The sequence below is a fragment of the Rhea pennata genome, chromosome 1, assembly GCF_028389875.1.
Source record: "Rhea pennata isolate bPtePen1 chromosome 1, bPtePen1.pri, whole genome shotgun sequence".
Classification (NCBI taxonomy): Eukaryota; Metazoa; Chordata; class Aves; order Rheiformes; family Rheidae; genus Rhea; species Rhea pennata.
In genome coordinates this window covers 73,035,757-73,051,546 of record NC_084663.1, presented here as the reverse complement: position 1 = coordinate 73,051,546, position 15,790 = coordinate 73,035,757, and the positions used below count along the sequence as shown (strand labels likewise).

Here is a 15,790-nt window from a genome sequence, read left to right as displayed (position 1 = left end):
GCATTACCCCCACACCTCCTATGATGTTCTCTCATATACTCCTTCCCCTTTTCATGTCTCTTTTATACCCTTCCATACACACTTCTGAAACCCTTTTTTTCTCTGCTAATATATGCCACCTAGATTTTTCAAAAACTTAGGTCAATGTCTCCAGACAAGGCTTGTTATAGAGTGTATACAATGAGTGATATAATGTTGCCTAAAATATTATTTCCATCAGTCATTATTATGAGTTTTTATTTTGAACTGATTCTTCAGCCATTTTTTCCTTTTCCTTCTCTTATTTCCTTGCATTTGTTTTCCAGATGTTTAATTATTATTAAATAAATAACAATGAAATAGAAATAATAATTTCATTATTTCTAATAAAGTCACCAGACTATCTTGCGATTTGAGTTACCAAGTTGGTAGAAAAATCTAAGTAATTTTTAAATTGTTTTCATTTTACAAGGTTTGAAACAGATACATACTCAATTTTAGTGGTATGCTATCTTTTTATTGATTGATTTTTTCCTGAGTAATTCTTGGTACGTCTAGTTTACTTAAACCCCAATATTTCAGCAAGAAATGGAACTTTTCATAAATAAAATACAAACTGCCAAAAATGATCTTGATAAAATTTGAATTAAGCAACATGGTAGATATGAAGTAAAAAACTTATTTGTTTTCACAGATTATTTCATTTTGGCTAAAAGACTACTTTTGGTTAAGAAAACTTCTAGTGAAAGCAATTTTGAGCAGCTTGAATGTGTTATACTGGTGAATAAATTCCCTAACAAAATCGGATTTAACTAAGATTACAATCTGGGCCATCATATGCCCCAAAAGCCAAACCCAGTGATGTTAATGAGAGACTTTCTACTGACGTCAATGAGCTTTTGACCAGGCCTTAAAAAAATACTCTGACTGTAGTCAACCGAACTGCTCCCTTTCTTGAAAACCCCTCCATTTTTCTTCTGTGCTTGGAAAATTACCAGTTTCTAACAATGGACTTCAAAATTGAGTTGGAGCTTAATATATATGTACATATACATACACACACACACACACACACACACACATATATATAAAAACAAGTATAGACCAGAACAAGTATGTTTTTTCAAGCAATGATATAGATTAGCTGACTCACTTCAGCATCAGTTCAAACTTTATCTAACATTCAAACCTATTATCACTAAATGATAATAGGATATCAACTAAAGGATATTATTGTGGGAAAATTTCTTTCCCACAAATAAGGCCAAAAGAAACAGCTTCAAAAATATATCCTTGAATATCTTCACACTTCCAAGACAGAGAAACCTACTGCCTTATAGTTTCAGTTAAAAATCCATCTATATCATCAATTATTTGTAGGAACAATATCACTCCTAATTTTACAAGGAACTAGTTTCTTGGGTTTGTTCCAAAGCAGGACCACAGACACTCACTTGTATTTCTGTGCATGTCACACATTGGACACAGAGAGACATAAAGTATTTGCAAGAAGCTACTGAAATGCAGGAATCATCATTGCTGTTTCCATGCCTATTTTGTGTACAGGTAAAGGTTTTTATATGTACAAATACATTCTCTGTAAAAAAGCACACTTGAGTTTGTTTTGCAGATAGAGCTGTTTAGTAACAATTTTGTTGTAAGAGAAAGAATATAAGAATAAAAGAATTGAAGGGATATGTAAGGTAATACAAGGTGATTTTCAAAATATGTATTTTACAAATCAATTGGCATTCAAATGGAACTCCTCAGTACTTTTAAGGCTAGTAGAATTTCCATACCTCTAACTCCAGGGAAAAAAGAAGTATGAGGGGAGAGGACAAGAGAGTAACTTTTTGGTTAAAACAGAATGAAAACCCTGCATATTTGATTCCTTGGTCTTTTATATGTTCTGTGTAACCGTGGGCAAAGTCACTTTTTTTTCCGGATTTCAGTTTCCTACCTGTAAAATAGGCACAAAAGAAGTAACTTCTTACACTGTAAAGGTGTTGGAGTGAAAAACTCATTAATGATCAGAGATGCCCTGATACTGCAGCACGGGCTGAAAGCACATATATTGTACTACAGTTAAGACTTCATAGCTGGACAAAAAAGGGGCATGTTCTGTGTAGATTCTTAAAAGATAAGTTACATATTAAACTACCCGTCTAAGTAATCATCCCTCAAATAAATTGTTTCCTTAGCCTGCTCTTGTTATGCGTGCATGTATGCAGTGTTTGCATATCACATACATGGGCTATTTATACACTTGTGGTATTTAACATACACTCCACTTCATCAAAACACATACAGTAGGAGAACAGCTGCAATCACATCTCAGTGGGCTAAATTACGGTACACCAGTGAATTATTCATTCAAAAAGATCTGTAGCAATCACACATTCATTGCGTGATTTGCAATCTAAGAGGAATCCTCTCTTTTCCTTGCCAGGGGATTGAGTGCACACATCAGCTATTCGTGTCGATGAGAGTTTGAAGTGTAAACTCTAGCACAACAGCTCAAGAATATACCTTCCTCATATAGCCATGATCTTTTTAATCTGTCATCATTTAGAACAACCACCTGAAATACTCAACTACTATCTTGGCTTTCATTCACTTTACTGATCTCTGTTCTGTTTTGTTCTTTTTCATGTTATTATCAGGGAAAAAAGAAAAGGAATTTTCAGGAGTTCTGGATTTTTGCTTTAGTCACGTAAAAAGAAAGAAAAAGGAACTTCCATGCAGAATCTACTCACATCAATGGTTATAAAAGCTAAGAAACTTACAGCAAGGAAACTGGAGAAATTATGCATGAGAGTTCAACTATGCCCCTGAAAACTTTCATAGAAACCCTTAAAGGCAAGAAAAAGACATTTGAACAACAGTCCAAAATTAATGGCTTGGGAAAGAAGTTCCCCCCAAACAAGCGGGACTTAGCAGGTTCCTTTTTTGTAAAGACAAATAGACAAATTCACACAACTTTATTCATTTAACTGAGAGAAAAACACTTGGTAATACTGCAAAGAGTGCTATTAAAAAACCTAAATATCTATTAAGGACATTTTAAAATGAAGTCCATTAAGGTGCACAAAAGTTCTGTATCTCAGTTACCAAAACAGTAGGAAAAAAGATGCTCTCTTTTACCACAGAGCAGTCCCTCTCAGCTGTGTAACCATTTCACCTGTTCAAGTTTGATTACATTCCAGCCTCTGGCAACGTTAATCCCAGTAACAGTTTTATGCAGTTAGCAGCTGCTTCATGGATGGGGCTCTATTGCGCATTTGCATTGCGAATCGCTCTGCTAATGTGTGCTGGCACAACATTTCATCCAACCCTGAACTGGGATTGTACTCACCAACACCTGATGCTGTTGTTTCTTGTTTTTCCCACTTCAGAAAGGCAGGCAAGAACCTACAAAGATCCTGCTGACAGAAATACCCTAGGCCCTTTCTTCCCCTTCAACAAAGAAAAACGGATTGACCCACGTTTCGTGTCTTCTGCTTCTGTTCCAATCCACCGGAAGACACGTTCATTTGTAAGAAAGTTGTCACTATATTGCCAAACAGCTTTCAGCCTATGCAGGAAATATCTCTTCCAAGGTTTAATGATAAAACTGGCTTCTACCCTTTCAGGATGAGGTCAATAATCTTCCTTTGTTAATCTTGGGCAAGCTTTACTTAATCTAGCCCCCTTGTCACCTTTGTGATTGACAGGAAAAGTCATGTCACTGGACAATGGACTTATCCTCACCGAGCAATATCTTTTTTAAAGATTACACAATGTTACCCTTGCTCTCATAAAAAGTGCAAACATTTTGCTGTTAAAAGAACCTATTCATTCCACCGATATCTTTCAAATTGTCTCTCTCTATTTTCAGGGTCCAATTCAGACCTTTTTCAATTGTAAAATGGGATGGTAAAATGTTGAAAGAAACAGGTTGCACTTTACTTGGTGAGATTTCTAAAATATCTTAGTGCTCTAAATAGATCTCAACTTCTTCTTCCTTATCTAGAGATGCACATTGTTCTTGATCTGCAATTAGATGGAAAATTGTTTTGTGACATTAATATTTTGCCTCAAATCAACAAATAATCGAAGCAGAAGAAAACTCAGAACTAAGCCTGAAACTGTTAATTACCACCATATGCTATGCAAGCAGGCTGCATCTGCAGCATAAAAATTGTTACGTGAACACAGCTTTGGGCTTTGCAGCCAAAAACACCTGGAATAAAATACTTGTGCTTTTAAAACAAATACTGATATTATTCGATTTTAAGGGGCTTGTCATCCTAAAAGCTACCTAGCAGGTTCTTTCTTCAAAGCTGGAATTTTGCCCATACTTTGCTCATTTACAATAGGTAAGGAAGATAAGAAAGCAAGCATTTTGCTCTTTTTTTTTTTTTTTTTTTTTTTTTTTTTTACATTACACATTTAGGCCTATTTGTTTTATAATCTCCATAGTGACCAGGAAGCTGGTAGCAGTATGACATAAGACAATCAAAAGATCAAATACTTCACAGCTCTGAAGGCGAAAGATTCTTAGGCAGTTTAGTAATGTTGGCTATTTATTTTTATTTATTTTAGCTAACAAACTTTTTGGGAACTAATATGTATGTTAAAGATCCAACAGGATTACTACCCCAAGTGAAAATCTCAGACCTAATAAAAACACTCCCAATGTCCACCGGAGATCCACCAACAATTATGTGAAAGACCAAACTTGACATTTCCAGTATTTTTAAGGTTTAAAATAAATAAAAATCACACAAATATTCAAAAGCAAGAATGATCATTTATTATTTCTTAACCTTTCATGGACAGTCTTTGCCTTAGTGTAATTCACTTAGGAGCATACATGCCATTGACTTAGTGGGAATCATATCTTTATATCGCTTAAGTGAGTTTGAAAATTCCCTCCTTAAGAAACCTATTCTAAGTCATAGCAACTGTACTGCAGATACTGCCATAAACCTGCATTTTTTATGCCGGCTGTCAACCTGGCACCTTCAAGACATATTCCATATCACTTCCCTGTGAATATTCTCTTCAAACTGTAGAATTTCTTTGCTCTAGATTTCATTTAAGTAGATCTTTTGTCTATAGGTTTCCTTCATGGAGTGAAGTTATCAATCAGTGACGGAAAGGAATGATCCCAAGCAGATTTTAAAGAAATAGTGGAGGATACAGAGAGAAAAAGGGAGACCATATGTAAAAATACATAAAGAAAAAAAAATATGGAAGGGGATAAATACACTCTTAGGAAGTAAGAACTGACAAGAACACATAACCCAATGAGAGATTAAAGAGTCATTGAAAGCTGTCACACAAGCAAATCTAGAAAGGTGTACACCTTCAGGCTCTGGTTCTTCAATCAAATTCACACAAACCAACAGTTATTCCTACACAGATAGTTTGTTTGTAGAAGTAGGATTTTAAAGATGAAGAGGAGCTGAGACATAACAGAGAAGGGCAAAGTTGATGAACGGATCTGAAAAGATGGCTGAAGAGGTCACCATAGTGGAAAGGTAAGAATTTAACTCAATTATTTTAGATACAGGTAGACTACATACTGTAAAATAGAGATGCATATTTTTGTCTTATTACTAAGGTCATGCTACAATCAAGTAAAATACACTCAAGTTGAAATTTCTTTTGAGGTTGCTGATATAATGTATTTGGGATTCTGTGTTCCATATTTTGGAAATTATTATCAATTATCAGAGAAATCTGATTCCATCTAGTTCTCCATCTCAAGCATTAATATATTGCTTGGCAATCATTCCTACCTCCTATCCTTTGGGCTGTATTTATTTGATGTCAAGTGCTGTATCTAATTAATGACCTCTTTTTGATGAAGCAGAAGATACACTGGTAGAGATCTGAATGAGATGACTAACAGGTATTTCCAGTGTTTGACACCTAGGAACCTGGCTGAAAATGGTTTGAAGCTCAAATATAAGACCATCTGTTCTATGAATTCTGCTACATTAGACACTCTTCTTCTACCTTTTTCCTCTATATACAAAACTGAGACTATTATTATTTTTCCTGTAGCTTGGGGCTTTTTATATAACTGATGCAAAAAGCCTTAAGATTATTGGACAAAAAACTCATAGTAGTAGTATTTTGATTTTTTATCAATGCAATAAATATTCAACTTTTATTTTACTCCATGGTGTGTTACCAATCACCTGAAAACAGAAATTGGGAACTCTGATATATCAGCCACCACCCTACAATGTCCGATAGTAGCACTGAAATTAACTTTGATTTTTTCTAAATCCCATGATCCTCAGATGGCTGCTATAACTGCACTACTAAAAGATTGCAAGTGTTTCCAAGCTTTGGAGATGAGTTTTAAGAAACTGCTCTGGTGTGTTCACACAGGACTAACTTACCCGTTTTGCACTGATCTCTAACTTTATCCTTTGTGATATACAGAGCATAAGCGCATATTTTTTTTCAAAGTGTACGAAGAAATAGGGAGGTGCCTAGTGGAATTTTTGAAATGCGTAACAATATAGATTCATTTAATTCCCACTGATTTTATTAGAGGTTCCTGGAAATAAAGAGGAGGAATCAGCATCGTGTAACTAGCTGACTCTGCACATCTTCAACACACCATTAACAAGCTATCTACAGAACACAATCTGATAACCAATGCTTTAAAACAAACATTTCTTCTCCTCTTGCAGTTCCACCATTTCTATGGGATATATTGCAAACATAAGAGATATAGGCAAACTATGTATCTGTTTATAGGAAAAAGTAAATGAGAACACGTTGAGTGAAATGCTAAAGCCTTTTTATATTGGAGCCTAATAGGTCTTCCGAGGTTTATTTTATCTGAGTTTACAGATGTTTGGTTTATTTTTAACCTACCTCTTTGTCCCACCTCTTGCAATGAAATATTCCCTGCATATAAAAGCTAATTGCAAATCTTACTACAAAATGAGGGTAGTAAATGTAATTCAAAGTGAAAACTTTATTTTGGGTAAATGTGATTAGTGACATAATTCCTGTCAGAAATCCTCAGACCAGACCTCTTCTACTGCTTTTTTTCCCTAGAAAAACTCATCTTAAGAATGCAATATAGGTTTACACCTATTTGCTCTCAAAATACTTAACAAACAAAAGTGGCATTTTGAGAACTCCTAATATGTTAGCTATAACCTATCAAAACAAAGAACATGTTGTACTATGGCAGCCTTGTTATCTTCTTGCTAGTAATCTTTATGCTTAAAAATAATAAATAAAACTCTGCAAAAGCCCTTTAAGACTTTTATGATCTCTTCCCTGTGGGACTAAAGATCACTCTTAAGACCTTGCTAAACAAAAAATAAGACTGCTGATCAAAACAGCTTGGTAGTGTCTTCAGCATGCATTAAATCCTTGTAATAGTTTGGAAATCCTATGGTATAAAATGATTATCTTTGTGAAAATATGAGATTACTAACCACATACAACAGTTCCATTTTTATAAGTGTTACAAAATCTTTGTTGATTGTCAAACCAGTTTTGTCACCTATTTTCTACCATGAAAAAAACCCAGTTTCTGTGCTAACTCTTTGAAAGAATAGGAGAAGACCATCTGAATAGAATTTAGTGATATAAATAAAAGGAATGCCATAGGCTAGCAATGACTTGTGGTCTGTTTTCAGGTACTCTGCTTTCCTACTATGATTTACTACAGTTTTCAGATGGGAAAAGGATGTGAAATCATCTCATTTGTTCTCTAGTGGCTCACAGAAAATCGTACCAAACAGACATATTTTACCTTATTTCTTTGTGAGTGGGGCTGAGAGGAGAATGGAGTAAAGAACTTCGCTCACAAGCCACGCAAGGTTTGGTCAAAACTATGCCCTTTGTGTTGGGGATGATTTGTAGGATACTCTGACTGCAGAGAACAAACAAATTTGGGAACAAGTGAAAAGATAACATCCAGCACCATAAGAGCCTATGTTCATGTTCATACCTCTAATCCTTTTCATCAGGCAGGGAAATTCTGTCAAGTACCTAAAGCTAGTATGTAACAAAATGGCATATTCTTAGCCCTCCAGTTTCTTCTTCTTTGTTTCATTCAGCCTAGTAAAATGTCTCAAATAGACAATAAGGCTTCCATTCCTCTTGTGAAATATTCTACACACTAAAAAAAAATCATTGCTCAGAAACATTCCCTCATATTTACTTCATTTCAGCCCATAACTCTTTTTATACAGCTTCTTCTATCAGTGCTCTACGCTATTCTTCTTCTATGTCAGAGCTTGTACCTTCCATTCTTTTTTGGACACTTAACATTTACTTAGCCACTACTGGCTCCTATTTAGCTTTTCCTTATGCAGTTAGCTCTTTCAGTATTCCCTCACAAATCAGCTTCTACAGCTCTTTAATCATTTGTTGCTTGCATTTGAAATCCCTCCAATTTGTGGACCTCTCTAAGGTAGCCAGAACTGAACACAGTATTTCACATGTAATGTTAGCAAAGTTATGAGAAGGACAATTACTGCCTTGTTATTGCTTTTTTTTTTTTTTTTTTTTGGCTGCCTTGCTACATCGCAAGCCCCTATCTAATTTGTTTTAACGCACCTAAATCTTTTGCAGCATTACTGTTTTCCAAGTGCCTTACTCCCATTGATTATCTGTGTTTTGGATTACTTTCTCCAGCCATATCAGTTTGTAATTTTACATTTGATTATTTCCTGCCATACAGCATCCCCTTGATCCCTTTGATATTATGATTCTATTCTCCCTAGTGTGCCATTGGAAACTTTAATGAGTGTATTATAATTCACTTGTTCAAACTTCTAGAATAATGTATTTATTTCTCCATATTTCTAAGATGCTGTTGTAAGCACTTGCTGCCCTGTGTATACCATACCAATAATTAAAAAACTTACAACAGGCAAAGGACTTCCATAATTATATTTACTTCAATTCACATTTTTTTCCAGCTACCTCAGATTAGTGCAAAAGATGGATTTTACTACGTAACTAGAAGGCTCTGATAGGCCAGGGTAAGCCAAAAGGTACTGTAACGAGGGCACCTGCACAGATAACGTGGTCCTAGGAATTCTTCTCATTTCTACTGATGGAATTTCTCTGACGATCTCTTTGACTAGGGAATTTCAAAGAAGATACCCACCTTTTTCTAATGGAATTTATCGCTATCTTTTTCTGGTTGTTAAATAAAACCCTATGGTACAATGTCATTCTAACCATCTCCCAACAACATAATACATTACTATTTTCCTTTGTTTATAGTTATTTCACCTGCTTTTAATTAATGTGTCAACACTCATATCCAAGGTAATTGGAATATTCAAATGAGATGCCTGAAAGACCTTATGAAGAAAGCACCTTATAAAGCACACATACCGATGGACTGAATTACGTGCAGCTACCAAAGATCAACTCTTCCTGGAATGACTTGTTCTTTGTATTTTTGAAGGTCCTAGCCCATGAATTTAATGTCAGGAATTCTGCACATACCCTACATCAAGGCCAGGTATGTAGCTAAATCCATTACATTTTTTTAAATAATCATGTTCTGTTTTACACACATTGATACACATGATGATTCTTATCTCCTAGCTATTTATTTGCTTTTACCCTGTATTTGTTCTATTGCTTTTCAAATGGTTACAGCTAGACTTACAGGATGCTAACTGTCAATATCATCTTTTCCTCCATTCTTTTTGAGAGATCAGTATCATTTTATTTCTTTTTCTGAAAGCAATCTTCTGAAAGATCTCATACTCCAAAAGGGCCAGAAAACATTACTAAAATTGAACAGCCCCTTGAGAAGCAGCCACATTGTCTCCACCAGGGTTACCTGTTGTATAAGATACACATGCAGAATAAGAATTTTTCAAAATGAATTCTTGTGGTTCAAAATACGTTTGGCTAGTTTGTTTCTATTTTGAAATGCATATACCTTCTAGAACTCAGGAATCACGGATCTGATTTTATGCAAGTCTTCCATTCTCTTACCTCCTTTTTATAGACATCACCAATTACACTTTGTCTACTACTTACTCTCTTATACTTCTTAACTATGATCATACAGACAATCCCGTAACTTATAGAGAATAATTGTTTTTGTCCTCTTCAATAATTATTAAAAGACCTATGTTCTTTCCAGAATTTATTTTGCCTTCTCTCCTCTTTATGCCCTTTATAACTTAATCTTCCTTCAATCAAGGACAGTTTCACAATTTTAGTGAAATAGAATTTGGAATTCTAATATAAACCAAAGTATTTTTTTCAGCTTTAGAAGAAAGATCACACAAGGAATGTTAATGAGGTATTAGTAAGGTGTTAAAAAAAACATAACCCTTTATAAACATAATAAATATATTCACAAAAAGTCAGTTCCACAGAAGATGTCCACAGAGTAGGATTCAATTATATTTCAATCTTACACACTTCCCACAAAGGATGGTGTTTAATGAGAGAATGCCAAATTTATCAGCATAATTAATAAAAATTAATACATCGTAAGTCATTCCACATAGTTCTAACGTATATTGCACTTACATATTAATGCCAGTCTAACAACCATTAATTAATCCTCATAAAAGCCCTGCAAGATATTACGTATAGGGCAAATTAGGAAACAAAACAGCCTGTTTTACCAGATTTCAAACAAGATAATGGCGGAGTATTTTCAGCATTCAAGGGCTACTAAGTACCAATTCTTTCTTCACTCTTCTAGGTCTTAGCAAATCTCAAACGGTAACATTACATCCTGCTCTGGGGAGTAGCATAATGTCATTTCATAATTTAAGTTCAATTCCAATGCTTGTTCGAGCAGAGCTTAAATAAGATTTAAAATGCACACAGACCCAGCACACAGTTTAGGCTGTGGCTAAGTGATGTAAAAAGAAGATAAATTCTAATTAAAGATAGATTCAAAGATCTTCTTGCTCTGCATATCACTTATTATTTCTTCTGTTCCTTTAAACTGCAATCTGTAGCATACACAGCCTACTATGAAGACAGTTCTGTGATAAGATGATATCAAGGGATGTTGTGACACTCTTGATTAGGAATTACATAGTAACCAAACTCTACAGAAATGATAATTTCCTTCCCCTTTCACATCAGCTACCTAAATTATTCTGAGTAATACAAATGGTCTTTCTTAGTTTTAAGGCAATTCATTTTCATTGTTTTCTGCCATCCATTTTCTTTTAAGAAATCATATCCTTGTAGTTGATTAGGTCTACTAAACATTTTCCTTACCAACTAATCCTGTCCACTGTTGTATGTTATGTTCATAAACAAACAAAACCAACAACATCTGTTCTTCTTAAGGCATACAAGCTATGCATAACTTTTGCAGGAATTAGCCCTTCTTCTCCAAGCTCCTCTTTGAATCACTGATCTCTGAGTTTTCACTGTAGTTTTCAGTCACCACGGAGTGATACCGAAAAATTCACAGAATTGCTCAGCCAAAGTAAGAGAGACATAGTTCTCTCCATTTTGACTAGAAAGAACCTAAACCTATCTTGTGATGACGAAGTACTGGCTGACTAACAGAGCTTGGTTTTAAACAGTATGTTTCTTCTGGTCTTAAATGTATCACAACAGAACCTCAGGATGTGATCCTGTCAGGTATCACTGCGCTTACTAGCAGTGAGCTGAAGTACAGAAGGTTTCTACAGAAAAGTTCTCTGCAATCTATTCATTGTACTTAACGATATTAATCAGGGAAAAATAACTTAAAAGTTCCTATCGAGCACCTACAGACCTTACAAACAGATAGACCATGAACGGTCCAACAGGTATTTGGTTATAAGAGTCACACTTTGTCTTCTTGATTATTTTTTTACAGTAGATTTTGGAGGGTTTTCTTATATTCCTTCTGCCCTTCTATTCTCATAGATGTGTGTCAACACTTATGGCATATGTATTTATACATATCTAACAGAATTAGGCAAGAGTTCTTCATTTCAGTTTTTATAATCTTCAGATGTGTGCAGACTACACATTTTAGAAATACATTGCCTGAATAAATTCAATTATCTGACAGAGCAGTGAAAAATCATATGCAAATGACATTATATGCAGGAATTGTGCCAAGAGCTTATTTCTATTGTCCAAGGCACAAGCAGGCAAAAGCTAGTGTCTAACACACAAGTCCAGCACATTTGAAAGGCATCCAGTCTTCCTTATATTATCTCTGACATTACTGGAAGTTGCACTTACATATTTATGTAAAGCTCATCTCAATATGGTTTGGTATTACATTTCTGTTATTTAAACATTTTATAGTATTCCCTAATTAAGGTTCAAAGAAATTTCTAAAAATAGAACACAGAAAAAAGGTGATATAGCAGTATTTTGCAACACTGGATATACCCAACGTCTGATTGTTTTCTTGAATAGCTAATGCAATACATGATAGTCATGTTCATGACTATTAATATTAGTAAGGTTATCATGTCAGCATTCTGCTTCTTTCATCAGTATCGTGCATTACTTTGCAAGCATATTTGTTATTTATAGATATGTAAGGTACCTTCCTCATTCCTTCAAAGTCTTATATTAAAGAAAAGTTAAAAAACTTGTGAAGGAACACATACATACTCTCCCAGCTGTCTTGTCTTTCAACTCAGCTTTATACACCTTTATCATCTTTATCAAAATAAATGGGAAAATATATAGCAGCTAGCACCCTTGCAAATTGCTAGCTATTTTTTCCTACAAGGGTTACGTTAATTTTAGATTTATACAAAACAGTATAAGTTTACAATGGAAACATTTTAACTCTGCTTTTATAACTGGTGAACGTCCAACTATATGTGGGGATAAGCAGAAAAGTAACTGGAAAATGTCATCATTATTCAACATACTTGTTCCCCATTTATTTTTTGAGTCATGTCTATCTGCTTACTTTATTGACTAAAACAATTTTTTTTACTACCATTAGCACTGAAGAGTCAATACAGCTATAAAAGAAGGAACTTAGACTCTGCTTTGCTACACATATCATCAACAAAATAGTCAGTTAAGTACCATTCGCAAAATGTTTATTACTAGGGATGATGTGAGGCAAAAAGGACACAGCTTTATTTCCAAACCCCAGGTTAAGTTTGCATTATAGGCAATTAATAAAAATATCATACTTTTATGCAACTAAATTTGACCACTAAAGCCACAGCAAGACAGAAAAGGTGGGACCCTGTAATGTCATTTTTACAGTCATTTATCTGACTATAACCACACTTTAAAGCATTAAGGTCAGCCGGTCACAAAGCATGAGCTACACTTCTGACTAGCATGCACTGCATTTGACTTGAGAGTGAATAAGGGACTGACACTCCATTAACCTTCACAAGCACAATTATTTATCAAAACAGTTCAAAAGAGTACCCAACAAAGAACTGATAAATCTGGAACCAAAAAAACGAAACTGGAGCAGAACAAACTGATCCTTTGCCAGTGAGGAAGAGCCATTTCCCATTACAGCTCCTGGGGCAAGTTGTCCAGCTGGTTTTCCTATGGTACTATTCATTTTAACTGACTGTTGTTCAATTCACTTTTGACAAAATCTCAGAACTTTTTAGCACTTCATTTCCCTCATCTTTTTAAGAAATAATGTATGCTAATATCCTGTATTTATAGGCATCTTTAGATGCCTTTCAGACTTTCTTCAGATCTCACACACAAAATTCAGAAGAGTTCTGACATATTTGCTCATATGAACAATTTTGTGCTTTCAGCAAAGACTACACCTGTTCTAGAGCCTGGTGAGCTGACCCTCATCTTCCTATCACCATACAAACTTTTCTTGCTTTATTACAGCACCTATGTGGGTTTATATCCATGGAGTCTTCAAATTTTGTTAATTTTGTAAGACTTCTATAATATCCTTATGTTGAGAAATTTTATCCGACTTCCCACCGAAGCACGATGTTCATCTGTTCCTCAGCAGCTGTCATCTGCCATCCATTACGTTGACTGTTTGACTGCAGCAGCTCTCTGCACTTCCAAAGAAAAGGGAATTTGCCCAAAATATTCCACCAAAAAGTGGCACAAGGAAGAATGGAAAGAAGAAGGTCCTTTTTGTGAGGGGACAGGAGGAAGAGAAAGGGCAATCAGTGCTCACTGCCATCTTGTCGCTCATACATGTTTTCCTTTGGCAGGAAACTACAGTCCTTTATTCCACTTTTGCCTAGACTGATCTCCAGCCTCTCTCAAGTGCACGCAGGGGAAGAAATCACTAAGTATTCACTACCAGAGTTGCAGTTACCCTGCTAGAACTCTAAAGAAAGCAGTGGTGGGTAGCAGTTGAACTGTTTCCTTATTCGTTATTCTCCCTTTAAGATCAGTACCAATCTCCCCACGTTGTAAAATGCATTAAGCTCCACAAGTAAAAACAGCTTTGGTTTTCAGATGGTTCATTTGTATAAGCTCTTTCTGGTGGTCACACGACAAATCTTTAAAACCTAAGAATAGATAGATAAGGAAAAGAGACTCACCTTAACTGGAAAGTAGCTTTTCTTCTAACAAGTATCCCAAAACATGGTAAAAAGATGAGAACTGCTTATGCATAGAGCAGTCAATCTTCCCTGTCTGCTAATAAGGTGGGAAGGTTGACTTGATAACTCCTTTTAACAGAGGCTTTTTAAATGCATACAATACACAAAAGCACCACTCTCATTATAGTAGTTACTTTATTATTTCTGCTTGTACAAACAGCAAATTATTCGAAGATCATAGGAAAAAATGGACTTTGATTTTACATGTGTTGCACACTATTTTGTGTATGAGAAAACTATATTCAGAGGACTGAATACATTTTAAAATGTGATTCAGATCATTGATATCATGAGGGCTAATGTTTATTTTCCCCAATAACTTTCAGATTAAATATCTTAAAAGATTTGCTCCCTGCCAACTCCTAGGGTTGAGATTTGGACAACGTTCCTTCTTCCTTCCTAAAAGGAAAGATCTCACAGTCAGACTTCACTGCCAATGCTTTTGATATACAGGAGTAACTATTATCCATTTAGTTATTCCACAGCTCTGCAGTCAGAGCTCTAGAAAGCTAACAAGCCCTCAAAACTTCACTTTTGCCAGTGAACTAATCAAAAGACAGTGAGACACAAAACTTCTTCCTTCCATTACAGAATTCATTCTGGGTGAACGATACAGCCTCGTGCCAGACAGAGTTTAACTGCAAGTTAATTGGACGAAACTACTCAGCATCATTCATGACACATTGGCCAAACCACCTGGAGTCTGTTTATACTTTGAATTACACTTTTTTTCTGTAGAATCTCAGATCTACCTGTTGCTGACATCATTTTCATTAACAGGCAAATACACTAAGCAGGAGACATAGCTGTTAAAACATGAATGTTTCCACCACTGTTATTTTCAGGGGAGCAACAAACCAGTAGAAGTTTTTAAGAAAAACATGATGGAGACACAACCTCCACATACCAAAAGAAGAAAAGTTTGACAAGAGGAGATGTGGTATCAGCGCTTAAACTCAAAGACAGTTGCCAAAAAGAGGAATATATATATTTCTTCTTGCCATTGTAGCTAGGACACACATTAATGAGCAGGAAATGTGAAGCAGGAAAGATTTGGGTTATGCATTAGTAATAACTTTCTAATAGGAAAGATATTCATAAACCCTACCAGGCAATCTGTCCCACTGTAAGTCTTCATCGTGGAATAACTTTAAGAAGTTGGACTACTATCTGACAGAAATGGCATTGGTACAGTTGATCCCTGGATTGAAGCTGGGACTGGGTGACCTCTGCAACTCCTCACAGCCCTACAATTCTGTAAAATG

General features: G+C 35.3%; 1 protein-coding gene across 19 annotated transcripts in view; it reads right to left on the bottom strand.

Moving 5' to 3' along the window:
• The window catches only part of SOX5 (SRY-box transcription factor 5), a 650,623-nt gene that overhangs the window by 225,054 nt on the left and 409,779 nt on the right, over window positions 1–15,790 (bottom strand). The gene's annotated exons all lie outside the window — the stretch shown is intronic.